This window comes from Aphelocoma coerulescens, chromosome 1A (assembly GCF_041296385.1).
Source record: "Aphelocoma coerulescens isolate FSJ_1873_10779 chromosome 1A, UR_Acoe_1.0, whole genome shotgun sequence".
Classification (NCBI taxonomy): Eukaryota; Metazoa; Chordata; class Aves; order Passeriformes; family Corvidae; genus Aphelocoma; species Aphelocoma coerulescens.
This window is the reverse complement of record NC_091014.1, coordinates 8,442,545-8,466,318: the sequence shown is the minus strand read 5'-3', so window position 1 is coordinate 8,466,318 and position 23,774 is coordinate 8,442,545. Positions and strand designations below refer to the sequence as shown.

The following is a 23,774-nucleotide window of genomic DNA, read 5'->3' as shown; positions in this document are numbered from 1 at the left end:
CACGTATTTGCATTCTTCAGAATTTCTCTTTATGTGTTCATAAAGACAACTATTTTTCAAGACAACACCACTCCATTTTTAATAGAAAAAATGTCATATTTTATGGAAGTAGCAAAGAAAGGATACAAATTTGTTAGTATTTTGTATCTGATGTCTTCATATCAAAGATGTTGGGCCCTGTCCTAGTCCTAGGCTATTCTCCAAGTCAAAACAAACCAAAACAAGCCTTCCACTCTCCCTGGGCATGGCCAATTCACTCTGACCCATGGGACTGAGCATACTTGGCTTTTCATAGTCAAGACTTTTCTACCAAGCCTGTCTGGATTTTTTCAGGAGGCAGTGGAGATAGACATCCCTCTTGAAGGCAACTCATACCTGTGTATGACAGATGACTGGAAGACAGAAGATTAATTACTCTTTGGAGGTATTTCTCCCACTCTGTACTCAATATAGGGAGCCAAGAGGATGGATTTAATTTAGTCACCTGAATTTCAAGGAGATGAAGTTAGATTAGGTGAATCCCACATTTAATCTTTGTCAGGTTTTTCATTTCCTGCAGATAGTTCCATTATCTGTCAGATAATGGAGGTTGAATCTGGAGATGAAAGTTTTCTTTCAGTGGGACTTGTATGAGTAAAGCTTTTCACAATTATTTTAGCCAGAACTATTTTTCTCCTTTGTTTATAAGTTCTAGAAAAAAAAAAAAAAAAAAAAGCTCCCACAATAGAAGATCTGCACTATTTCCATGTATCTATTTTTAGCTCATTATTTCAGGCTTTTTCTCTTTAACACAATACTCTTCAGCTTACTTCTGTGAGGGAATCCTTATTAGCCAAGAGGTAACCAAAATCTTGGAGATGTGGCTTAGGCAATGAGCTATATATCATCTGACCCACAAAAACTATCTTTGACAGCTATCAAATAACTTCACTGTCCCTAGTCCTCAGTGGGAGACAGTTTTAAGGAGAAACTTCCTGAGGGTACTCTTGGTCATAAAAGAGCTATGGCTGGTAAAGCTAGATAAGCCTAAGTGTTCCTGAAATTACAATGAGCATCTTCACTCGAGTTTAATCACAGAAAATGAGATTTTTGACAAAGTTTTCAGCCACCTTGTCACATTTCTTTTGTGTTACTTGGAAAACAAAAAAGCATTATGGCATTTTGCTCATCACTGAAGTGCGTCACTGAGGTCAAGCAAAATAGTTCCTTTCTGGTGAGAGACAGCTGGTGTGCAGGCTGGAGCTGTGAGGATAACGGATCAAGAGCAGGAAAAAACATTGGCAGTCACCATGGACTGCAGGGCTATGGGATGCTGGGAGTCGCCTCTTCCCACCACCAGCTGGGGTAGCTGTCAGCTGGGGAAGGACGCTTGGCTGGCACTGCTTCTTTTGGGTCCTGCCTGTTTCTTTGTCCAATAAATGTCTTTCAAATGCATGTGTCTGAGAAAATGAGAGCAAAATTTCATTAGTTCATTCAAATTCGTAGACATTGATGTCTCAGGGAAAACACTCAGCGTGAGAATGGGCACAGCCAGCACAACAAAGTTCTGGGAGGTGGGAAGGAGGCGGTTTGGAGCACAACGTAATCTGAGTCTATGAGATATCATAGCTGCTTACTTTCTGTGACGCCAATGCTTCAAAAAGGGAGAGGGAAGAAATTGCAGAAGAGTTGTCTGCATGTTTGTCTTCTTCACAGCTGGAGAGGGGATTTAGGATCGCCAAAGATGCAATTTCTCCTTCACCTTTTGTTGTTTCCAAGTAATGGAAGTTGCTCTTCTGTTCCTCATTTTACTGTTGTGATTGGAGTATACTGTTCACAGGGTATTTCTTGTCAGTGTGTGTATTGAAAGAATGATAATTTTGGAGGAAATAAATCTCCTTTTTCTAGAATTTGTTTTCTTCCAAAAACTAGTCTGAGCAGCAAAGAACTTGTTCTGGCAGGGTACTGATGCCAGTCCTTTAATTTTCTGTGCATTTCTGTACTGAGAGAGAAAAGATTACTGCTTGCGCTTAACCTGGTGCTGGGATTGGGGATTATGCAGATATTTTGACCCTTGTTCTTTAACAGTTTAATTCCAAACAATGCAGAATGAATTATATTTTTGATGACTTTGCATATTTATTACAATGTTGACTGTCTTCAGGTGATATACATATACTTGTGTGTACATGTATATTTACACATGCATAAAACCTGCAGAATCAGACCCAAAAGCAGGCAGGTTTGATGACATTGCTCTTTCTTGGGCTGCACCACAGAACTAAACTTGTTGCTATGTTTTCACTCTCTGGGATTTGACATGAGAGAGCCACTGTTTGTAAGGGGGAGAAACAAAATGTCCTCCTCATCCAAATTTCTTTTTCTTGGGTTTCTTATTCCTCACCCCCACCCTCTCCTGACACAGGACAGCACCAGCTATCCAGGCTCTCTTTCCAGCTGGTGTGTTGTCTGAAGTGACTACACAGCCTGTAACTAACTAAGCTTCAGGACTGAAATGCAAGTGGATGTAGAGAAGGCCAAAAGCAGGAAGATGAGTTTAGATGGTTGAACTTTATCCTTCTTTCTTGCGAGTACTGGGATAATCTCTTCTTTATAATAGAAGAATGAGAAGGAAAACTTCTCAAAAGCATTTCCCAAGCATACAAACAGCTTTTGCTTCCAGGTTTCTTTCAACCTTGATAGCTTTACAGGTACCACAGGTAGAAGTGAAATACACAACAGTGGAGTTGCAGGATTTTTATTTTGAACCTGGTGCAGACTTGTCTTACATGGTTCCTTCTTTCCAAGAAGAGATTCTAACTTATTCTGAGCTTACCTGCTCATGCACAAATAAATGTATGACAGAAGAAAGACTGAGGGTGGATTTGAATGACTAATGCTTTGGGAAGTGTGAACACTGCTCTGCTTCTCACAGACATTAGAAAGCTGGCACCCTGCAGTCTTCCTAACATGACTCACGGTGGAGTGTGAAAAGGAAGGTGTTATACAGGTTCACCCATTAGAATCAAGGTGTTCAAGCAGGGAATTAGCTGCTGTATACACCAGTTCCTGATGGAACTAAGCAGGCACAGGAGCTGACATCCCTCTTCTAGCAGGTACCCTGACATGCTCTTCCAGTAGCTATTGAACCACAGAGGGTAAGTGCCTGCTCTCAGTGAAGTCAGAGGCAAACCTCACATTGGGAATAATCCTGGACCTCTAGAAATACATGAGAATAAAAAGGTGACAGCCAAATTTTAGAAGGTGAAACTCTGCTGCCAACTCAAGACTGTATCAAAAATCCATTTGGTCCTTTTGAGTGTGTTCAAAGACTTGTCAAGTCTAACAAAAATGTCTTTTGTTTCCACACTCAGTCTAGCATTTACTTTGCCAATCAGTATTTCAAGGCAGGGACCTTTCATAGGCAATATCTGTGGTCAGTGGCTAATCTTCTATTGCTGGTAACTGAGATGAGCATAAAATTCAGCACAGATGCTCAAGGTGGGCAGTGAAATAACATTAAATACTGCAAAGTCAGGTTATTGGTGAGATGAGGCAGCATAATTACTGCATTGTGAGTTGACCTGACAGGCATGAACAGGAATCTTGTAATCATTAAGGAATTCAACTGGACTCATTGTGTATCAGTACATAGGATTTTGTCAATAAATTCATTACAGACAAACCTTCAGTAATTAATAAAATATTCTGACTAAATGTAGAAATCTGGGGGTGAAATGCAAAAAACTGTTTACTAATCCACTAGAAGTCCCTCTCAGAGTTGAGCTATTTATCTATCTCATGCTGGGTGTTTTGGTGTAACTCAGAAAGAATGAGCTTTCTTGTCTCTATTCAGTCTCCAACTGCACTCTCCTGAGACCTCCCCAGACCACTCACACCTGTCTCTGTCTCTGCAGAAGGTCTCAGCAGTAGCTATTTGTGTGATAATTCCTACTACGAACCAAATGGATGGGGCAGTGAAGCAGTGATAAACAAGATTAGCTCCACCATATGGCATCAGACACATTACTCCTCTAAAGCAAATTAATATGCTGACTGTGAGACTCTTGCAGTCATAACTCCATCTCTGGAATGCTTCTGTGTTTGTGGACAGCTCAGCACTATGGCAGCTGGTTGAGCTGGCTGACTCCATCATCCTCTCTATGCTGTCAGTGCAGACTATCCTTGCAAAGCATTCCGGTATCTGTCTCCAACCTAAGAGTTTTATTGGCAAGAAGGATGCACAGGAAAACTGAATAATTAATAAGAAAAGCATCCACAAATATGCTGGATATCAGAAATGGGTCTACTCCCAAAAATCAAAATACTTTTTTTAAAGTGAAAAAAAAAAAAGGTTTGGTTAGAAATATTCCTGCAGTGCCTTTTGGGAAGTGACTCCCTAATTCTTCTTGGTCCATTTCTCCTCTGCAAAAAATCTCTTTAGAGCAAACTCTGATTCCCATGAGGGATCATAAACCCATTCTCTTGAGGATTGTGCATTATGGGAGCTGACAGTCAGCAATGCAGTCAGCTGGAAGTAAAGAAGACCAAGGGAAGAAGGTACCTGCATTCAGACACCATCAATCACAACTGCCATAAGGAATTTTCACATTCAAACTATTTAGGGCTGATGGGGAATTAGTTTTGGAGGTGATATCAAAGTTATTCATCTAGAGTAGACATGTTTTGTAAAAAGCTTCTCTTAAAAAGTCAGTTTTGCAAGGAGAAAAAGTTGTGCTGGAGATTTTCTGAGCTAAAAGACAATGTATCATCACCAAAGGCAGTCTAAAGTAGTCCAAGTGTTTGACATGAAAAAAACATTCTGGCACCTGCTCAGAATAAGATGAATCTAATACATGAGATGCTAAATTAGTCTGCTAAAAAGATGCTTAATTTTACTGGAGTACAGGTGGTATTCTATTCCAAGGATAGAGTTCACAAGCATTTGATAAAAAATGTTGGTAGAGGTAGGACTCAAAGGAGTTCCACCAGTATGGTGCAAGTCAGCTTCTTAGGCACTGGGAGAGAGGGAAACCAGAGCCACTTAACTCAGTACTGCCCCAATATTCAACCATTAATAATTGTGAAAAGCCAGTGCATGGCCTCCTATTCACCCAGAAAACCTGTAGAGGAATCAGAAAGGAACTAGAAGCTGTGTGAGTTGCACAGGGAGAAAGTTAAGGGCACAGACACCAAGAAAAATCAGTCTTCAAACTCCCTGCTGTATCGAGGGTGGCCCATTCTTCCTCTATCAGGTGTGCAGCTGTCCCAGTATCCTGAGTATTGTGCGTGCTGGGATGAAGGGTCCATAACCACTAAACACTTCTCAATACTGCTGTTAATATGAGCAGTTGGATCATGCAGTTTTTATACCAGAAGTATTAGACATATCGCAGAGCAGGAAAAGGAATAAATTATAACTTTCTGAAGTTTCTGAGACGTGAAATCATGCATTATGAATTCTCCATAGATACATCACTACTAGCCATCTTCTGTTTTATTTCTAGCTGCAACACTTAGTTTCTGTGAGAAATGAATGAATATGGTAGCCAAGAATTTCCAAAGCAATGAGTCAGTTAAGACTGGCAAAGGAGAGAGGATGGGGAGCAATAGCTCCTTCCCCATTAGTATCACCTGGCTCAGAGTGCCTACTCCAAGCTGCATGATTGGTTAGAAATGCCAGCACACACATTGCTCTCCATCTTCCTTTCCTCCTGATCTACGGTCCAGACACATCCATCTGACAGGTTTCCATTTTTAAGTTCCCTAGTCAATTAATTGGCACATTCCTTTAGACCTCTCAGCTCTGGCATCCAAAGATGACAGTTATTTTCAGAAACCTGAACTGCTGTTTTTCTTGAGTAGAAAATTCACGATTTAAGAAAAACTGTCACAGTTGTTTTGCCTTGAAAGGAAATGCACCACCAAGGAGGTAAGGGTTGAGTTTTTGCAGGTTTGTGTTTGCATTGCATGGGTTAGCTGCAGAGTGGCTGGAGCCTGTGACATTTGATAGGAAATTGGTAGGCACATTCAAAACAAGATGGGAGATCAGGACACTCCCTTATCACCCTGGTAGAGTGGCCTTTCCTGGTGATACGTTCAGAATTATCAGGCATGTCTGTATTTCTTGATCTCCTTTCTCTCTGGTTTTGAGTTCCATCTCAAGGAAAATAATTAACATTTGCCGACAACATCTTTTAGCGATTTACTTCTTAAGGATTAAGGAGATTTGCTAGCCCAAAACCTCTGATGTACTCAGACACCAACTGTGCATAAAAAGAGTTATTCATTCCCCAGGCATGTCAGTCTGGCACCTTTCACCAGTGCTACACGCAGAGAGAAGAGAAACATGGAATTACACTTCAAAACCAACAAGACAAAGGGCCAAATAGAAATTGCCCTCTCTTCCTCAAAATATTGACTTTTTAAGCATTACACCAGTTATTATTCCTAGCTTAATGAATGTGGGGAAGGAAACAGATGAGGCTTTAGAAAGCTGAAAAAAGAGTGAACAATGTGGGTCACTTTATTGCTTCTCTGAGTTTGTATTGAACCATAACTTCAGTGGAGAAGCTGGACTCTAACAGAACCATCCCAAACAGAGCTGAACTAGAATAAAACTGGATTCAGCCTGGTCTCTACAGCTTCCCACTGTATCTACTTCTCTGCTTCCAAACTGGATGATGAATACAGCCCTGAAGGAAGCCTACAGGCATTCCTCAAATTATAAGATAGATATAAGGGATTTATTGAGTGCTCTTCCTCCAGCTTCTACTGAGAATCATTTACTCAAGGCAACCTTTCCTCTAAATATGTTTAAATTATGCTTTATTTAAGTTAGTTTTGCAACATCAACAGAGGACAGAGTTGGAGTTTATGGATCCCATTTTAACAGCACTGCATGGCAAGGGCTAAAAAGTGTTTCATCTCAGACCTAGTCCGGTCAAAAGTTCCCTGCTGATGGAGTGAGGTGTTTCAGGGGAGGTTTGGCCACTGAGAGCACCTGGTCTGGAAATCAGCAGGCAGCTACAAAACATGGGATCTGCACGGGTATTTTTACGTTAATTTTCTCTCAGGCAAGAAATTACAATTTTAGAAGCGCCCATGTTTATACCAATCTGTCATAAAGCTGTGCAGCATGAAGATACCTGAGCAAGTGCTGAACAACAAGCTTTATTGTGGAGCTCCACTGTGGCTAATTAACATCTAGAAGTTGCTATATTAGTCCGGGCAAACTGCCATGCAAACCTACTATACTGCTTTTTGCATCCAAGCAAATTGCATTAGAGCTACCTAAGGCAGCTGGAATGCAATACACTTTTACGGATGGAGGAGGCTTACTCCCACAAATTATTAGAGATGCAAGGCTCCCAAAAGCCTAAGTCATCCCTGAGTTCTACTCTAAAGTAAGAAAAAGCTTAAGGGAGCAAGGCATTTCAGGAAATTAATCTCTACACAATGTTTATTTACTCAATTCTCACTGTATTATCCATTAAAATTCTTTTAACACCTTGTCCCATTTAGATAAATACTGTTTGTGCTTAAGGACTATGAAAACAACCCATAAGAATCCCAGAGAAAGGTGACTCCTTCATTGTAAAGGTAACTTGTATCATTAGTAACTGATTAATATTTTTTCACCTAACATTCCTTCCAGGAATGAACACAGTTTTTAACACACTCCTGAGCCAAGGTCCTACTACTACCCTCTTTTTCTGCCCTTGTTTTTAAGGGTGATGTTATTCCTCCTAACTTCTATCTTCACAAGTAGCAAAGAAATGACCCCCTGTAATGGGCTGAAGAAGGTGATATTTATTGTCTTTGAAACTTTAGCGATTGCAGGTTTCATGATCACTCCTGGAGAAATGTTTATCCTCAAAATAGCTGAGACAATGCAAGTTGTTCAATGGATCCTTGTGTGGGAGTATGTTAAGAAGAATAGTTCACTGAAGCTTACAAATATGATGAGCTGTTTTAATAAAACAGCAGAAACAAGAATTACTAATGGAGGAGAAGGGATCTGCCTGTCTCCTCTCTGCCAAGATACTATCAACCAAAATTAACAACTCCCATTTCAAATCCCAGTGTTTCAATGAAAGGATTAATCCATACCCATGCACAGCTGTGGGAGACTGTCTTAATCTACAGGACTGATCAGAGCCTGGAGGCAATTCCCAGCATCCATTCAGGACATGAGGACTCTGCTGGAACAGCAAGCAAAGGTGCTGCAGGTAACCAGCTGCTGGTTTCTGAGAAATGAAGCCATTGCTGCTGGGAGCTGATCCAAACGCTTCACTTAATTTGATAAAAGCTTTCCAGCATTATTGCTATCACTTACACTTTCTGTTACTATAACATTGCTTTCAAGTGCCTGACTTAAATGTCCCAGTATTTTTCAAAGAGTGATGGATGTATTTATTCATTTATTTGATAAATAAGTATCTTGTTTGCTGGAGCTGACATATGTTACTCTTTATATAATAAATTACAAAAAGACAAAGCAGCTACCAGTGGCATCTAGGAAAGACACATTTTAAACATCTTTTTCATACTCAGAAGAGGAAAGAAAAAAATTTTTTGAGTGTGATTCATCTTTCCTACTATAAATCTGTCTTAGAATGAGTTGAATCCTACTCCCAGCATAAACAGTCTACCTATCTTGGGTAGCATGGCTATTTTTCTACTTCAGACTTTCCAGCACAGTAAGTCACTCAAACCAATAGAGTGCCTTTAAAACCAGTGTTAAGGCTGTTTGCTGACCCATTGAGGTAGGAAACATAGTCATGGACCCTGATCTCAGCATGATAAGTGTTGTATAGATGCTTACAAGCATACAGTGTAAAATGTAAAGAAGGAATCAGTAGATGGACAGGAGAATGCAGAGTAGCAAGGGATCCTGTTAATTAATATGATGGAATGTTATCACAGCACATAAAAAGTGTAACTACAGCCAGCCTATGTGTGCATCATGACAGAAAGTTGTTTTAAGGATCAGAAAATGAGATAGCAGATATTCAAATACTGCTTCCAAAATACATCCAAGCACTCTTGAATGCATGAAGGGATTCATTCTACCCACCCTTCTCACTCAGGTCTCTGAGAGCACCAGTGTGAAAGGAGAAGCCCCACTCACTTTTCCTGAAATGTATCCCATGGAAGGAGCCTTCCTTCAGTGTGCAGCTGCACTGTACAAAGGGAAGGTGGCCAGGTTGCCCAGCACACCTGGGAATGGGAGGCAAACCTGCTGTGGCCATCCTCTGAGTGCACACATAAGCTCAAGGTAAGAACCAGCCTCAAAAGGCCCAAGGACATTTTGCTTGCCCTCAGCATTTTTGTGCCTCTTAAAGCAATATATGCAACAATAACATCACATCAGTCTGGAAAAAAATAGACAAGCTTCACAATGTTTCTATGCCCCACGGCAGATCTCATTTTTCAATTAGATCAGTCTAATAAAACTCTCTAAACATTATTTCTTTGGCATCCATAGTCTAGATTAGTTACAGCACCACTGGTATTACTTAACATTAGGTGTTACTAAACTGCTGTTTATAAAAGATGTTTATGAGCCCTGAAACAAATCATCCGAGTGTTTTAAAGGAAATATTTTATTTTTCTATTTACTCCAAATAGCAGATTGATACAGAAGTTGTAAGGGTTGATCTATATTATTTCGCTTCTGATAAATAAAGTATTATTTGTGATCTAAATTACCTCATTTGTCATTTAATTCTGGTATTTTCCAAATGTTTTATTTTATGGCTCATGTAAGCAGTAAAAGAAACACCAATGCCTGCTTTTTTTACCTAGATTTGCTTGACTTAAAGAATAGTAAGGGACCTGTAATATTTTCACTACTGCTATTTGTTACTATTTCTAATTAATTTCTCCTGGGGTTTATAATTTGGGAGAGTTATGAGGGACTCTGAGGGTTTTTTTGCTCTAAGAAACTTACTCGCAAGGTATATTTCTTTATACCTCTAAACTGCAGTTGCAACTAAATCTCCAGGATGACACCAATTTATTTACCTTAGGTAAAAAGAAGCATGAAGACAATACCTAACAGCAGCAGGACACAGCTGAAGAAGAGTATCATGAAAAATACCTAGCTGAGTAGCAGCAAATCTAGTGCTGTGTTTCCTCTTGGCAAGCAATTTAGATAAACTGCTGTCTATCCTAAAATATCATGGTCCAAGATTTCAGATGGCATAAAGGGACATCTTCACAAAGTTCAGTGGAGTGGATAAAACTGTCCAAGAAGTTGGCAATTTAATATTGGATGTTTGTTTCCTACCCTTAAGTCTCATGTCCGAAGTGCTCCTGTCCTGGTAACACCTCAGTAAATGTCATACTCTGGAGTGTTTGCCTGAAGATGAGCCTGTGCAGCAGTGTTCATTCCTGGGGCCAGACTGGTGTGCAACAAAGTGGGTGTTCTATAACAGGGAAAATAGCCCTTACCTGCAGCCAGATGAACCAACCCAGCACCTTTCCTGCTGCCTGGATTTGAACAGGAGTTTACAGATTCATGGGCATCATAATTGTGACTTAAAGGTTTGTGAATAACAGCATTTCTTTCCCACCAGACAGCAAACTGAGTGTAGACCCACTGTAACCCACAGTAATCTATAATAAGATTTAATGTTCAAAACAACAGTTTTCCAGCTCTTATGTAATTGGAAAAATGCAAGTCATTTCTGTGAATAAAGGACTGTTCTATTAGGCACCTGGTAATCACCACAATATTGCTGGCTTTCCATAGCTGGTGATTTGTGTTTTCATACCATACACCAAACTTAAATGCAGCTTTTAAGGATGAATGTGAAATTACAGCCATTTTGAATGTGTTTTGAATTATCCTGGATAATTGTTAGGTCAGTATGAAGGATTCGAATGCTCAAAAACCAAAATCAAGCCAAATTTTCTTCTAGTGTGACTTCTCAGAGTTCTGCTGCAAAGAACTCCCCAAAGTGTCATATTGTTGGTAATATGAGAAAATAAACTGTTTCTGAATCGAAAATGTTTTCAGCAATCATTGGATTAGGCACTGTTTGAAGCTCCAGCAGATAATAAAACATGACTATAAATGATTGCTTCAGCTTTATCTTTCAAAAAATCAAAGTCAAAATGCAGTTTCTTACAAACAAATAAAGAAAGTATTTATAGCAAAATATACTCCCTAATGAATAAAATGTACAGTCAGCCACAACCCCAAACATGTGCCAGACTCCATTCATTTTTTTCAAGGAAATCCATGGGTTGTTTATAAACATACTGAACCAAAATATTTAGGTTATCACTTGAAAGGGTCTCTCCACTGAGATTAGGCCAGGAAAGTTTAAAGCCTAGAGGTTGTTCTACAAATATCTGTGTATGTGTCTATAAATATTCTAGCATTTCCTGTAATTAGTGTTGCTCGATACTCCCTCTTTCAGGATCTTTTATTAGTGTCTCATAACTTTGCTAAACATCTTGATTAAGGGTTTTTTCCCTGCTAGGGCTATCCAGGCAGAGTCAGAACTAATTTGTTTGAATCAAAACAGCTAAGCCTGTACTGAGAATACTGTTGTTCCAGAGGAAAAAAAACCATGAAAACCATATTTTTTAGAACGATTAGATAGTTCTAGAATGCTTTGTAGAGGGATTTGAAATTTGGTCTATTCTATTCAGTGTATATAAGAAAATCTACAAGGAGATGAGAAAGTTAGAAGACTTGGGGGAAAAACCCAACTGTTCATGGATTCTTAAGAGAGATTATTCTGAGCCTAGCAACTGAAATTAGCAATAGCACTCTCTCTCCTGAGCACACTTCAGTCCCAGCAAGGATAATTTGTGCTTGAGTGTCCCATTCATCACTTCCCACACAGCAAACAAGTATGACCCAAACACTTCCTATCTCTTTGGCAAGTCAGTTTTATCTTCACTTTTCCTTGAGACTTCCCTCTTTTCTTACATTCTCACATATCTGAACCCAGCTCAAAGCTGTTATTGGACCATAGGCCCATCCAGTACTGACCTACCCCCACACTTCCTTCCCCTTCCTGGTCTTTTGGGCCAATCTTTTTCCCTGAACAACTGCTATGATTGCCTCTTTCCCTAGTACCCTAAGATCTTTCTTTTTTGTACTTTTGTGTTAAATCTTATTCCCTTTTATCTGCAGCCCTTAGCCATCCTATCTATACATATTCCAGGTTCCAGATTCTCATGCTACCCCCTATGTACACCAACAAATGTACTTGCAACAATTTTCTAAACTCTCTTACTCCCCGAACCTCCATCCCTTCCTGGTACTTTGTCCATTTTACACAACCTCCCAGTCCCAGCATCCACTTAGAGACAATCTGTTCCAGACTCTCCTCCACATGCCCAGACACACCAGAATTTTTTACCTAATATGTGCATCTGGATTTTGTTTTGTTTGTAATTTTTCTCCTTTATTCTGCCAGAGTCCAAAAAGGATTATTGATGATGTGGAGGACTTCAGCTTTCGGAGTAACATTTAGCAAGACTGTAGGCAACTGCTCTTATCAGCAGAGATGATGGGTAAATGTAACACCAGATGGTGTTACCAGGCCCACCACACTCGCAGAATTGTGGGTGTGTACGTGTAAACACACAGGCATGTACACATGCAAACAAATACCCTACTGTGTACATGCAAATGTTTTCTTCACACTACTTGCAGCAGAATAAGCTTTATCTGTCTAGAAGGATGCAGCTGCCACTTGCCCTGGATTTGTTGATATACCAGAACTCCTTGGCATTGCTCCACTGATGCAGAGAATCACAAATGCTGGCTATACCACTTTACAGCTGCTTTCCATCATCTGAGATGCACCACAAGGAAAGCTCATTCCGGCAGATCTGGTCTTATCTTTATTTTCAGACTTTTGCAATCCTGATCATTCTGTCCTTTCCCTGATTAGCCTTATGTAAATGGTCTTTAAATTTTAGATGATGAAACAGATTTGCACTGTGATTTTTCACTCTGAAAAGTGAAAGTCGTCCAAGAAAGTTTCCTTGGAACATGCCCAGGTGAAATTATCCTACCCTAAAAAATATTATGAAACATTTTCAGATCAGTATTTTGTTATTAAGAAAAGGCCTTTTCTTCTGATAACTTGTAGGAGGAATTAACAGCAAATTCAGAAGAGCTGGATATGAAAGTCATGATGCAGTACAGTATTAACTAGGTTTGGGGACTGAATGATGGCCCTTAGGTCAATTTACACCTACATTGTGAAAAGTGTGGCAGATATCTAAATGGAATCTGTACAGATATTCACTTTCATACTGAAAGTTTCATGTTCAACCTGCTGTCCACCAAGACCTCCAGGTCCCTTTCTGCCAAGCTACTTTCCACTGAAGAGGCCACCATCATATGCTGGTGCATGGGCGTGCTCCAAGTGCAGGACTTCACAACTCCCTTTGTTGAACCTCATGACATTCCTGTTGACCCATTTCTCCACCCTGTTGATGGCAGCACATTCTGGATGGCAGCACAACCCTGTAGTGCTTCCGCTGCTTCTCCCAGTTTGGTGTCACCAGGAAACTTGCTGAGGCTACACTCTGCCTCATCATCCAGAGGTTTAACAGGACTGCACCCAGTATTGGCCACTGAGGAGCTCTGCTAGCCACTGTCTCCAGCTAGATTTGTGGATCACCACTCCCTGGACCCAGACATTCAGCCAGTTTTCAATCCACCTCAGTCTCGTCACCCAGTCTGTACATCAAAAGCTTCTCTATGAGGGTCTAACGGGACACATTGTCAAAGGCCTTGCTGAATTCCAGGCAGACACCCTCTGCCTTCCCCTCATCCAAGGGGTCAGTCACTTCACCACAGATGTGTATCAGGCTGGTCAAGCAAGACTTCCACTCGGTGATGCCATGCTGACTACTCCCAATGATTTTGTTATCCTCACTGTGCCTGGAAATGGTGATTAGCTGTGATCCTAAAATCTAAATTCAGCAAAGATCTCAGGAAGATAAATTAACTTTGAACAAAAACACAACAGTGTGCAGTTGTGTCCACGTTCCTATTAATTTATAACAATTCAGAGACTTACATGCTGTGTAATTCAAGCACTCATCCAATTCAAATATCCGCAGGAAAAGGCAATTCCAAAAAATCCTGCAGTTAAAAATATGGGAATTAGTATATGTCACAAAGGTAATGAAGGGGGATACGTCAACTTAGTGCTTTCAATCACTTTGTCCCACATTGTATATAATAACTCTTGTCTTTTTGTTTCCATTGGAATAAGTGCTATGAAAACATAATGAAAGGTATAAGGCAGCATTTATAAATGTGGCTGCAACTTAATATCCTGCAGTCCAGTCTTACCATAAAACTTTGAGCCTGGTGTTTTGAATAGGTTTTTAATACTCATTGAGCTGCAGAAGTTTTGCCCAGAATGTCCTGTTGTAAGGAGGAAACCTCTAGAGCTGAATATGCCAGCCTTCCTAGGGCTTCTGACTTCCAAGCAGCCAGCTTTGTTAAAACATCCAGGTGGATTATGGTGTTAACCACAGCTTGAGACAGGCTCCCAGGATCTGAGAGTCTGGAGCAATCAGCAAAAAAGGCACTCCACATTTCAGTGGGTTTGCAGCAGCTGAGGCTTTCTGCAATTCAGTCTAAAAGTCCAGCTCCATTTAAGTATCTTCAGGGCTTCCAGGGTCCTTGAAAGTCTTTTCAAGAGCTGTGAGCTTCAGTAGCCTTAGTGGACACTGCAAGAAATTTGACATGCTTGGTCATTTTACAGCTCTTACTGCGGCCGTGGAACTGATGAAAACATCCAGCAGACAGCTTGCAGGCTTAGTCCCAACCTGCATCAAGCTAAGTCCTACACAAGAAAGAAAAAAAAGTGAAAGAAGGAAAAAAGTTACTTCTGAAGCAGAATTTCCCTGGCTGCAGCACTCACTGCATTCTGGAACCCTCTGGAGGTTGTTTTTAATCCAGCAGCCCAGAAACAGTAAACGGAGATAGGAGAGACACCTCAAAACAAACACCATTTCTTTGTGAATAGACATCATCTCCACCCCTGAAGTAAGCTTTAAGCATCACTTCTGAGGCAAGTAGGGATAAGGGTTCTGTTGAGATCTACTTTAGCTACCTGACTTAAAGGCTCCTTCCGGCTTTTTATTTCCATTTCAGTCATCTGTTAGTGGTCCCATTTGCAGCAAGGAACCATCAGAAGGAGCAGTTCAGAGATCTCTTTCCTGATAGTACTAAAAATTCCTCACACATGACAGATGTAAGTTCATCTCTCTCAGCAAGTGGGGTCATTTGAGCCTAAACAGACTTTCTACCTCATCTGAATACACCTAAGTTATTGGAAAACCAGAAACACTCTTCTTGCCCCTTATCCATGTATGTGGGTATGTGACGACTGCTGCTACACTGGGCTAGGTTAGAAGCTTGTGCTTTGCTTGTTACCCCAGGTGATGTCCAGTCACAAGATTCAGGGATCTTCCCAGCACTTTCAGTGTTTCACAGTTTTTTCATATGCTGGGTACCACAAATGTATGGGCTTGACAGACTCTTGCAGTAGGAAGCTGAGTTATCAATGTCTTCAATCATCCACTGGTTTAAGAACATGGCATCTTAAGATTAATATCTTTGTCATATGTATCAGAGAATCTGATAGTTTTACATCTTGGCACATGTGCCATTTTGGAAATTAACTTGTTGATGGTCTAAATCTTACTGAAAGTCTTTGGGGTTTGTTTTCCCAAATGCTTCAGCTGTATTTAAATATACTCTAGACTTCTAAATCGCGTTGGCATGTCTAAAAATTTTGCTGAGAAGATCTGTGAAATACATGATGTGTATTTAAAAATGGCAATGTGAAACTTTGCTGAAGCTATAAATCTGTCCAAGTTTCAGAAGCTAAGAACATTGTTATTGACTAGCTAGGCAGAGTAAGATTTAAATGCCAACTTTCCTCAAAAAGAATTCAAGACACCTTCAAATCCAGCTATTTACAATTAATTCTACATAAGTTCTGTTAAGAATAAAGCTGGAAAGAAGACAAATCCTATATATGGGTCACTATTTGCTTGCAGCTTTTTTCAGAATGAGAATGCTGGTTTTCACATGTAGCATTAAATGTGAACAAATATATTGATCATAGGACTGCAGCATAACCAGAAGAATATGCTGATTTCCCCTGTGGAAAGGAGTTAGCTAGTACTGCAGAATTCCTTCTCTTAGCCTAAAGATATGCCCAATCTCTTCTTGGCAGCAATACTGTTAACCATCAAATGAATCCATTGCTCAAGGAGATTACTTGGATTCAGAGAAGTCCCAGAAGGAATCATGCAGCTTGAAGGCAGATGCTTGCAGCTTCAGAGCTCGAAGAGAAAAGCTGATATTGGTCAGTTCTCACAAACAGGGTGTACAGTATTTATTTATGGAACAGTCAGATATTTCTGTATCGCCACTCTTGCAACTAACGACAGATTCAACCCATACGGGCACGAATGGTCTAAGAAAACACTTCATGGTACATGGAGAATTGAGCACAGTTATCTTAGCAGAGATCTCAGAAGGTCATAAATACAAACCAGGGTTCATAAAATAGAATTTAAATCCTCCAAGCAGTAATAACATTTCTTTTTCACTACCATAATAATCATTTCCTATAGCTGAGCATTTTACTTCTCTTTGTTTTGTACCCTGGAATTTTCAATTTCTAACCCCACCCTCCTTATTCTCCTCCCCTGGTGTGTAATGCTCTACATTCAATCTGGTTTAGTTCGTTTTAACTATGTGGAAAGTCTGTAGAATTCCTTAATTTAATTGCTTTGCTGATGCAGCAGCCCAGGAATAATGGACTTTTACTTAGTTGAGCTGAAAGGTACAGTCTGCTTCCATCAGACAGTCAGTTCCCATTCTCCTCTTGCTGGTATCAGGCACTTGTCAGCATAATCGCATTGGTCTGACTTTCTTCTGCTTTACACAGATGCAAATTACTATTACTCAAGAGGAAAAATAAAAAACAACACAACCCTAACAAATTACTTATTTGTCCTACATGAAAGAGGTTTTCAGGGATCCAGACCATCACTGTTACAACGTCTATGTACGGCAAAAAACCAACCAAACAAAGAAACAAAATACTCTTTGGAACACCAAAACATTTTGTTTTGAGATTTCCACAATAGTACATTATTTTCTGGGAGGCAACATTTAAAGAAATAGGTGCTAATAACAAACATGAAGCAGGTTTCCCCAGTTTTTGCATATATCTCAGATACTGGAATATTCAGTGCAGGGAAGGTCCATATCCAAACTGCTTCTTACCTGGCTTGGAGTACAGATAGGACCTCTCTGAATCTCTGCTTACACCACTCAAGCCTAAAAGTCATTTGAGTCTTTGCTACTTAGATAAGCAGGTACTCTATTGCAAGCCAAGAGAAAAACTCTTTGGCACAAAATGGCATCTCAGTTCCTTTATTCAATCTAAGATTTTTTAATTTTATTTTTTTTATCTTAATTTTTTAGAGAATGACTTAGGCAGCCAACTCTTTGCACAATTCTAATTAGGACTAACTACAGGGAAGCCAGAGGGCAGAAAGAAACATGTTAAGTAAATTCAGAGAAGTTATCCCTGCTTGACACTGACATAAGTGAGAAGAAAATCAGGCACTCTGCACTTAACACTTCTGTCATCTGCAAACACGTATCAAAAAAATAAACTACAAATAGGTAGATCCCCTGTTCCTGTAACTCAACAAATCACTGAGCTTTGCAAATTTGCAAAACCTGTGGTTCTGTCCCAGCTCTACTCCAGTTAGGACCATGGTATTTGGGATTGTTTTTCGCTTTTAATTGATTCCTTCTAGGAGGTGATGGGCTACACACATGCACGCAGAGCATTCTCTCACAATTGCCCTGCTTCTGGTTGAACCACCAGCATGTTTCACCTCATCCTTCCATTAATCTCTAATAAATGTTATATCCTGATGGGTTTGAAACCCTAGATAAAATATCAAGTGTAACAATATTTGCTTGATCTTTTCTATTCAATGCTTATTCTAAAAAGCATTGGTGTTATTTTGTTCTCTTTCTTACATTATTTCAATTGTTTTCAATTAAATCACTAGGTGTAAGGGTATAAAATATGCACATAGAGCTTTTCTAAATGAAACTTTCACTTTAAAGTATCTCTTTCTCTGCAGAACCCATCACAGATGATATTGGACATTGCAGATGATTTATAGGACATCCATGACTTTAAAAAGATTTGTATGAGAACTATATATGAACTATCTTCTTAATAACAATGTAACAAAAAGGATTATAAACCAAATTCTCAAACATAAGTAGTCATCCTTTGTAATTCACTTCCACTGCCCTGGCTGGGTAACCACAAGACAGATTCTTCCCTGTACCCAGTTCCTGCTAAGTGCAGGAAAAGAGAGAAGTCACATCCCTCTGTCTGAACTGATTGCTCAACATGAACTAACACCAACAGACTCTTAAACCAGCTAAAAGCATGGCGAAGATCTGCATTGTGCCCTTCTCTTACCTCCACCTCTCCCAGCAAATTGTGAGGGCAGGAAGCCACTGGTGTATCTATGCCAGCTGAAAACTGGCCATGATGTGAGAATCCCTTGTAGGTCAGCAAGAATCCGAATCCATCTGGGCCCCTGCATTTCAGCAAGGAAATGCCTGCAGAGCTTTATGAGCCAGGGTGTTCAGTTCAGCACTTGTGTTTGTTGTAACATTTGCCCTCTGGGCTGCAACCTGTTCCACAGGGGGTTTCGGTCCCCTTAAAACCATATGAAGTTTAATAAAGGTTAGTGCTGGATTCTGCACCTGGGACAGGGAAACCATGGATGTATGGACAGAGTCAGCCGGGCAAGAGAGGGGATTTGTCCTGCTCTCTTCTGCTCTGCTCTGCTCTGCTCTGCTCTGAACTGGGGCAGCCTCACCTCGAGTCCTGTGTGCAGTTTTGGGCACCACAACATAAAAAAGACATTGAGCTGTTAGAGAGTATCCAAAGGAAGGCCACAAAGATGGTGAAGGGTCTGGAAGAGAATCTTTATGAGGAGTGGCTTAGATCAGCCAGGTTAATTTCATAGACCTTTGCTGCTTTTCCTTTCCTCTTCAAGTAATTTCCTTGTAGATTCCTTGCAAGACTCCTCTTTTTAAAAGTTTGCAAGCTCTGGCTAGAGTAACAATAATTAATGGGTGCAAAAAGAAAAACAGACATAGTTCACTTGTAGTTCAAAAACATAACCAGGTAATTAAGTGTGGAGTTGTAGTTTAACCTCCATTACAACTAAGTACCATGTAGCCACTCACCCTGCTCTCCACTGGTTCCTCAGTGGGATGGTGAGGAAAATAAAAAAAAAAGGTAAAACTCATGAGCTGAGATAAAAAATTATTAAAATTATTTAAAAATTAAAATAAAGTCAAATGTAATTGTTATAATGATGATGACAATTGTAATGAAGAGAAGAACAAGTGATCCATGATAGAACTACTTACCATGAACTAGTCAATGCTCAGCCCACCCAAGAGCAGCAATTGTCATTTTCTGGCCAACTCCCCCAGCTTCCATACTAATCATGGTGTTTTATAGTATGGAATATCATTCTGGCCAGTTCCAGTCACCTGCCCTGGCCATGCTCCCTCCTGTTTCTTGTACATCTGGTCACTGGCAGAGCATGGGAAAATGAAAAGCCCTTGATTTAGCACTATTTAGCAACAACCAGAACATCAGTGTGTTATCAACATCATTTTCACACTACATCCAAAATACTGCACTGGACCAACTACTAAGAAAAAAATTGACTCTACCCCAGCTGAAACCAGGACAGGTAAAGGCACTTCATCAAGACAGAGGACTGGGAAGTGAAGCAACTCATCCCTCCCAAGAACCATTTGGATGTGCACATCATCCAAATGCCTGTTACATTTGCTGAAAGGTAGGAGAGTCAGATTTCAGGAAGGAAGAGGATGAATATGTTTACTTTGTTCTTATCACTATTATGGTTTGTTCTGCATCAACAATAATCCTTTATTGCCTTTTTATTCCAGATGCAATAAACTTTTTTTTATGAGAGATTAATACTTCAACTTTGTTTCTGCATTTCATCAGCCAGAACAGCTGTTCATTATTTTGTGTATTTCAAAGCAGCAGAGATTATCACTAAAACAGACATCAAAACTTGTGGTGGGGTGAGTAATCATTTTAGCTGTGGGAAAACAGATTCATTTGCTCTCTTAAAATATTGTAAAATGTTCAGATATTTCTTTGATAAATGTGCTGTTTTGCCGGTGTTCCCTGTCAATTCAGTTTAGTGCATAGGCAGTAGTTACTACCCTTCTACTGGTCTGGGAGGTGTTAGAGGCTTGCAGGAAAACCCAGGTGTTGGTTTTATTAGAAATTAAGACTTGCTATTGAGAACACTGTACTAGGACTCTGAAATCCAGGTTTTATTCCTGTATTCATGTGTTATTTTGCATGAGTCACACAGGTCCAGCTACTTCAGACCCAGTGATCTTAGAGGTCTTTTCCAACCTAAATGATTATATGATTTAAATATATTGAGGAATTAAAGGAATTTGGGTGAATCTAAAGTTTGTTCCATGTATCCCCCAAAATAAGATAACAGATTTATTTAAGAGTTAGCTGCGAACTTGCACATGAAAATCAGCATCTTTTACTTGTTGAAATACCACAACCTCTCATATAAGAAAGCTAATTAGATGAACATGTTGAAAACTGGGTTTGAAATCTGTTCATCTGTTCATTTCCAGGGAAGTGTTTATATACTGAGACAGTTATTTGTCTTCCTGCCCATTATATTAAAGAACATAAATTAATAAAAATGTAATTTTCTATCAGATGTGGCCAGAGAGCAAAAACAAAGCTCTACTCCATAAATGGTTTCAAAAGTTAAGGGTCTGGTGTGCTTTGGTTCCAGTATTCACTGAGGTCACAGATCCCCAAACGAGAGGGGTCTGTTCATTTCCAATTCATGAAATCTGAAAGTGCAGTTGAAAAGCACTTGCTTAGAAATTGTATTGATTGGAGACAATCTTCTTGCTTTCAAATCTTATGATCATCCAATTAAGTGCAGGAACTGTGTTCACTGTTACAACAGAAGCCCTGTTGCCTGCTCATGCTGTGCTGCCTGCATATGTATAAAACAAGAGAAAGATAATTTCTATCCTGCTCATTTTCTAAAGACTAAGATCAGCTAAAACCAGCTGTTAGACTGATAAAATAAGGGCAAATCAGACTGATAGACACCTTGTGAGATGTTCAATTGTGCATATACATAGACACCTAAAGTACATAAGCTTGAATAAAATTGAGGAAGTAAAAGTACTTCAAGCTAGTAGACCTGAACATCTTGCTGGAACATATACTTAGGGGTCTAAATCTTTCTGAAGTTCTGGTCCAAGACCAGGTTTGCAACAGAACAAGGATTGTATCACCCATATCACATCAAGCATCTTACCCACAGGACTATCAAGCATAGTATTTTGTTAAAGGGTATTGTGAAAGTGTCATGGACAAAATAAGTGTCAAGGAAAAAATAAATTCTTGCTACAATGCAAATCCTCACTGATCACTTTCCTGAGTCAGAAAGTCTAGAAGAAGCTATTCAGAAAACTTGGCAACATTCACTTGAGCTTTCCTAGCTATCAGCAGCTTGGGATCAGAAATACTCTGGTAGATTTTCACCTATCATCTTCCTTGTCCCTGGCCCTAATCTGCCAGCAGAGGGACAGGGATAACACATCTGAGCAACCAGCCCTTCTGGCAGCATGGTGTAATGAGGTGAAATCAATTGAGTTTAACACACATCTATTTTTCTTCTCCTGCTTATAGAGTGAGGCAGCTGAGTTTGCAGGTGCCCCCATGCCAGCATATGGATGGAAGATAAGCAGGAAGTCCCTGCTGGACTTTTGTTCCGGCATAACTGACCTCCAAGGATAAGGAATCTCATCATATGGAACATTACAAGTCCATTTGGGGAACGAATCACCTGGACAGTCTTGGGGGCTGCCTATCTTTCTGTCTTTTCATTCTTGGAGGTCATCAATCAAATGCAGACTTCTACACTTGTCTCTGAATAATATATTAGGACTGGTTTTAAAATATATTAAGCATATCTATTCATGAGGGGGTTGAAATTTGGACCATGTAAATTATGAAATCTCAAAGAATATTATTTCCTCTCTTAACTCATTGCTTTATCTCTGAGCAGATTTCATGGCACAGTTCCTTTCAGAGTTCTTTAATTTACATTCCATGAGAAGAATGCATCCTTCTATTCAGTGCATCCTCTAGGTTCAGTGTACCTTGAAAAGCCCAGTCTGTCCAAGCACACAATTCACTTCTCACCATGGTAAGGTATTTGTTTATTTAAGTGCAATTTAAATGTCTGCCTCCTCCTGGAATCATCAGGCTAGCTTTATCTGAAAAAAATTGTGAGCTTGCAATGAAATATTAGTAGCTACCCTGTGGTTAATATAATTTCATCAATGCGGGGACTGACAGGAATGCTTCTCTTCTAATATCATTCTTCTTTCCTCTTTTTTTTTAAATTTATTTTTTAAAAATCATTAATTCAGAATCTCATATCTGAATAATCCCTGGTGCACAGGATGCTAATTCAAAAATACCACAAATTGAACTTTTTTTGTCCATTTATTGGTTGGCTTGTTGCATAACAAGAAAACTGATAAGTTTAATTACTTTTATGAAAATGAAAGGGAACTATTATAATTTTGCTAAATTGTTAAGAGTAGTGCCATTTCAAACTAAACTAAAACATACCACAGGCTAAGTGACATGCTTGGTAGGGAGCATATCAAGCAATGGAAGAGAATTCATATTTACTAGGACAACATTAGCATTTTATGGTACAGAGATTGATTACCCCACCCTCATTTGTTTGTTTCTCACCTGCCATGCAGTTCTCCTTTAGGCTCTTGCATAATTCCCTGTTTCACAACAGCAATAATAATTATTTGATTCAATGATAGATTATGTAGTCTGAATGTAATCAAGAGCTGGTAGCAATTACATTCAAATTTAAAGACTTTCAAAAGGATGTTTACATGGTAGATTTCAAATTATATAGATTAAATGTCATGGGTCTCATCCATGAAGACAGAGAAAGGGATTCTTCTGTGTATTTTGACTCTGTAAGGAATCCACTATCATTCATATCATGTGCATTTTATGGATGAATTATTAACCAAGCTTCTCCCTTGTTAATACCACAAATTTCTTTTGCCCTCATTAACACCGTCCAGGTTCAATTTAGGAAGTAATTTTGCCTAGGGTGTACTCCCACAGAAATGTAACTTACTTGTTAATTAATTCAATTCAATTAATTGGCTTAAGGGTTATTTTTGACGTCACATCAGTAGAAGTCAGAGGGAAATTCACCCCAGAAACTTCACTTGGAACATGATCTGTCACCAAAAACTCCATTGCTCCTCCACAACGGGTCTAATTTACACAACAGATCAAGGGAAGGGGGAATCAAAAGCATCCTATTGCAGCCTAAAATAAATTTGAAGGCCATCTTGAATTTGGGTCATGAGGAGCAGTTGGGCTTTTAACTGTCTCTGAACATTTTTAATGGCATGACTATTCTTAGTCACTGCATGATTTAATTTAGTGCTTAGGGAACTTAAGGTTGAAAGATACAGATGCAGTCCTTGTCTTCTTGTTACATTTGAAGTAAGTGATCTAGATAAGCTTTGGGCATTTCCCCATCAACTCAACTGGCATGACTTTATTGATTTTGACCAAAGGCAT

At 39.5% G+C, this 23,774-nt stretch overlaps 1 long non-coding RNA gene across 1 annotated transcript; it reads left to right on the top strand.

The window, feature by feature from the left end:
• The first annotated feature begins 8,129 nt into the window (after positions 1 to 8,129).
• Positions 8,130 to 10,702, top strand: LOC138104542 (uncharacterized). The gene is made up of 3 exons (XR_011148108.1): positions 8,130 to 8,210; positions 9,072 to 9,259; positions 10,014 to 10,702. It is a non-coding gene; the product is annotated as an uncharacterized lncRNA (long non-coding RNA).
• Positions 10,703 to 23,774: the final 13,072 nt, after the last annotated feature.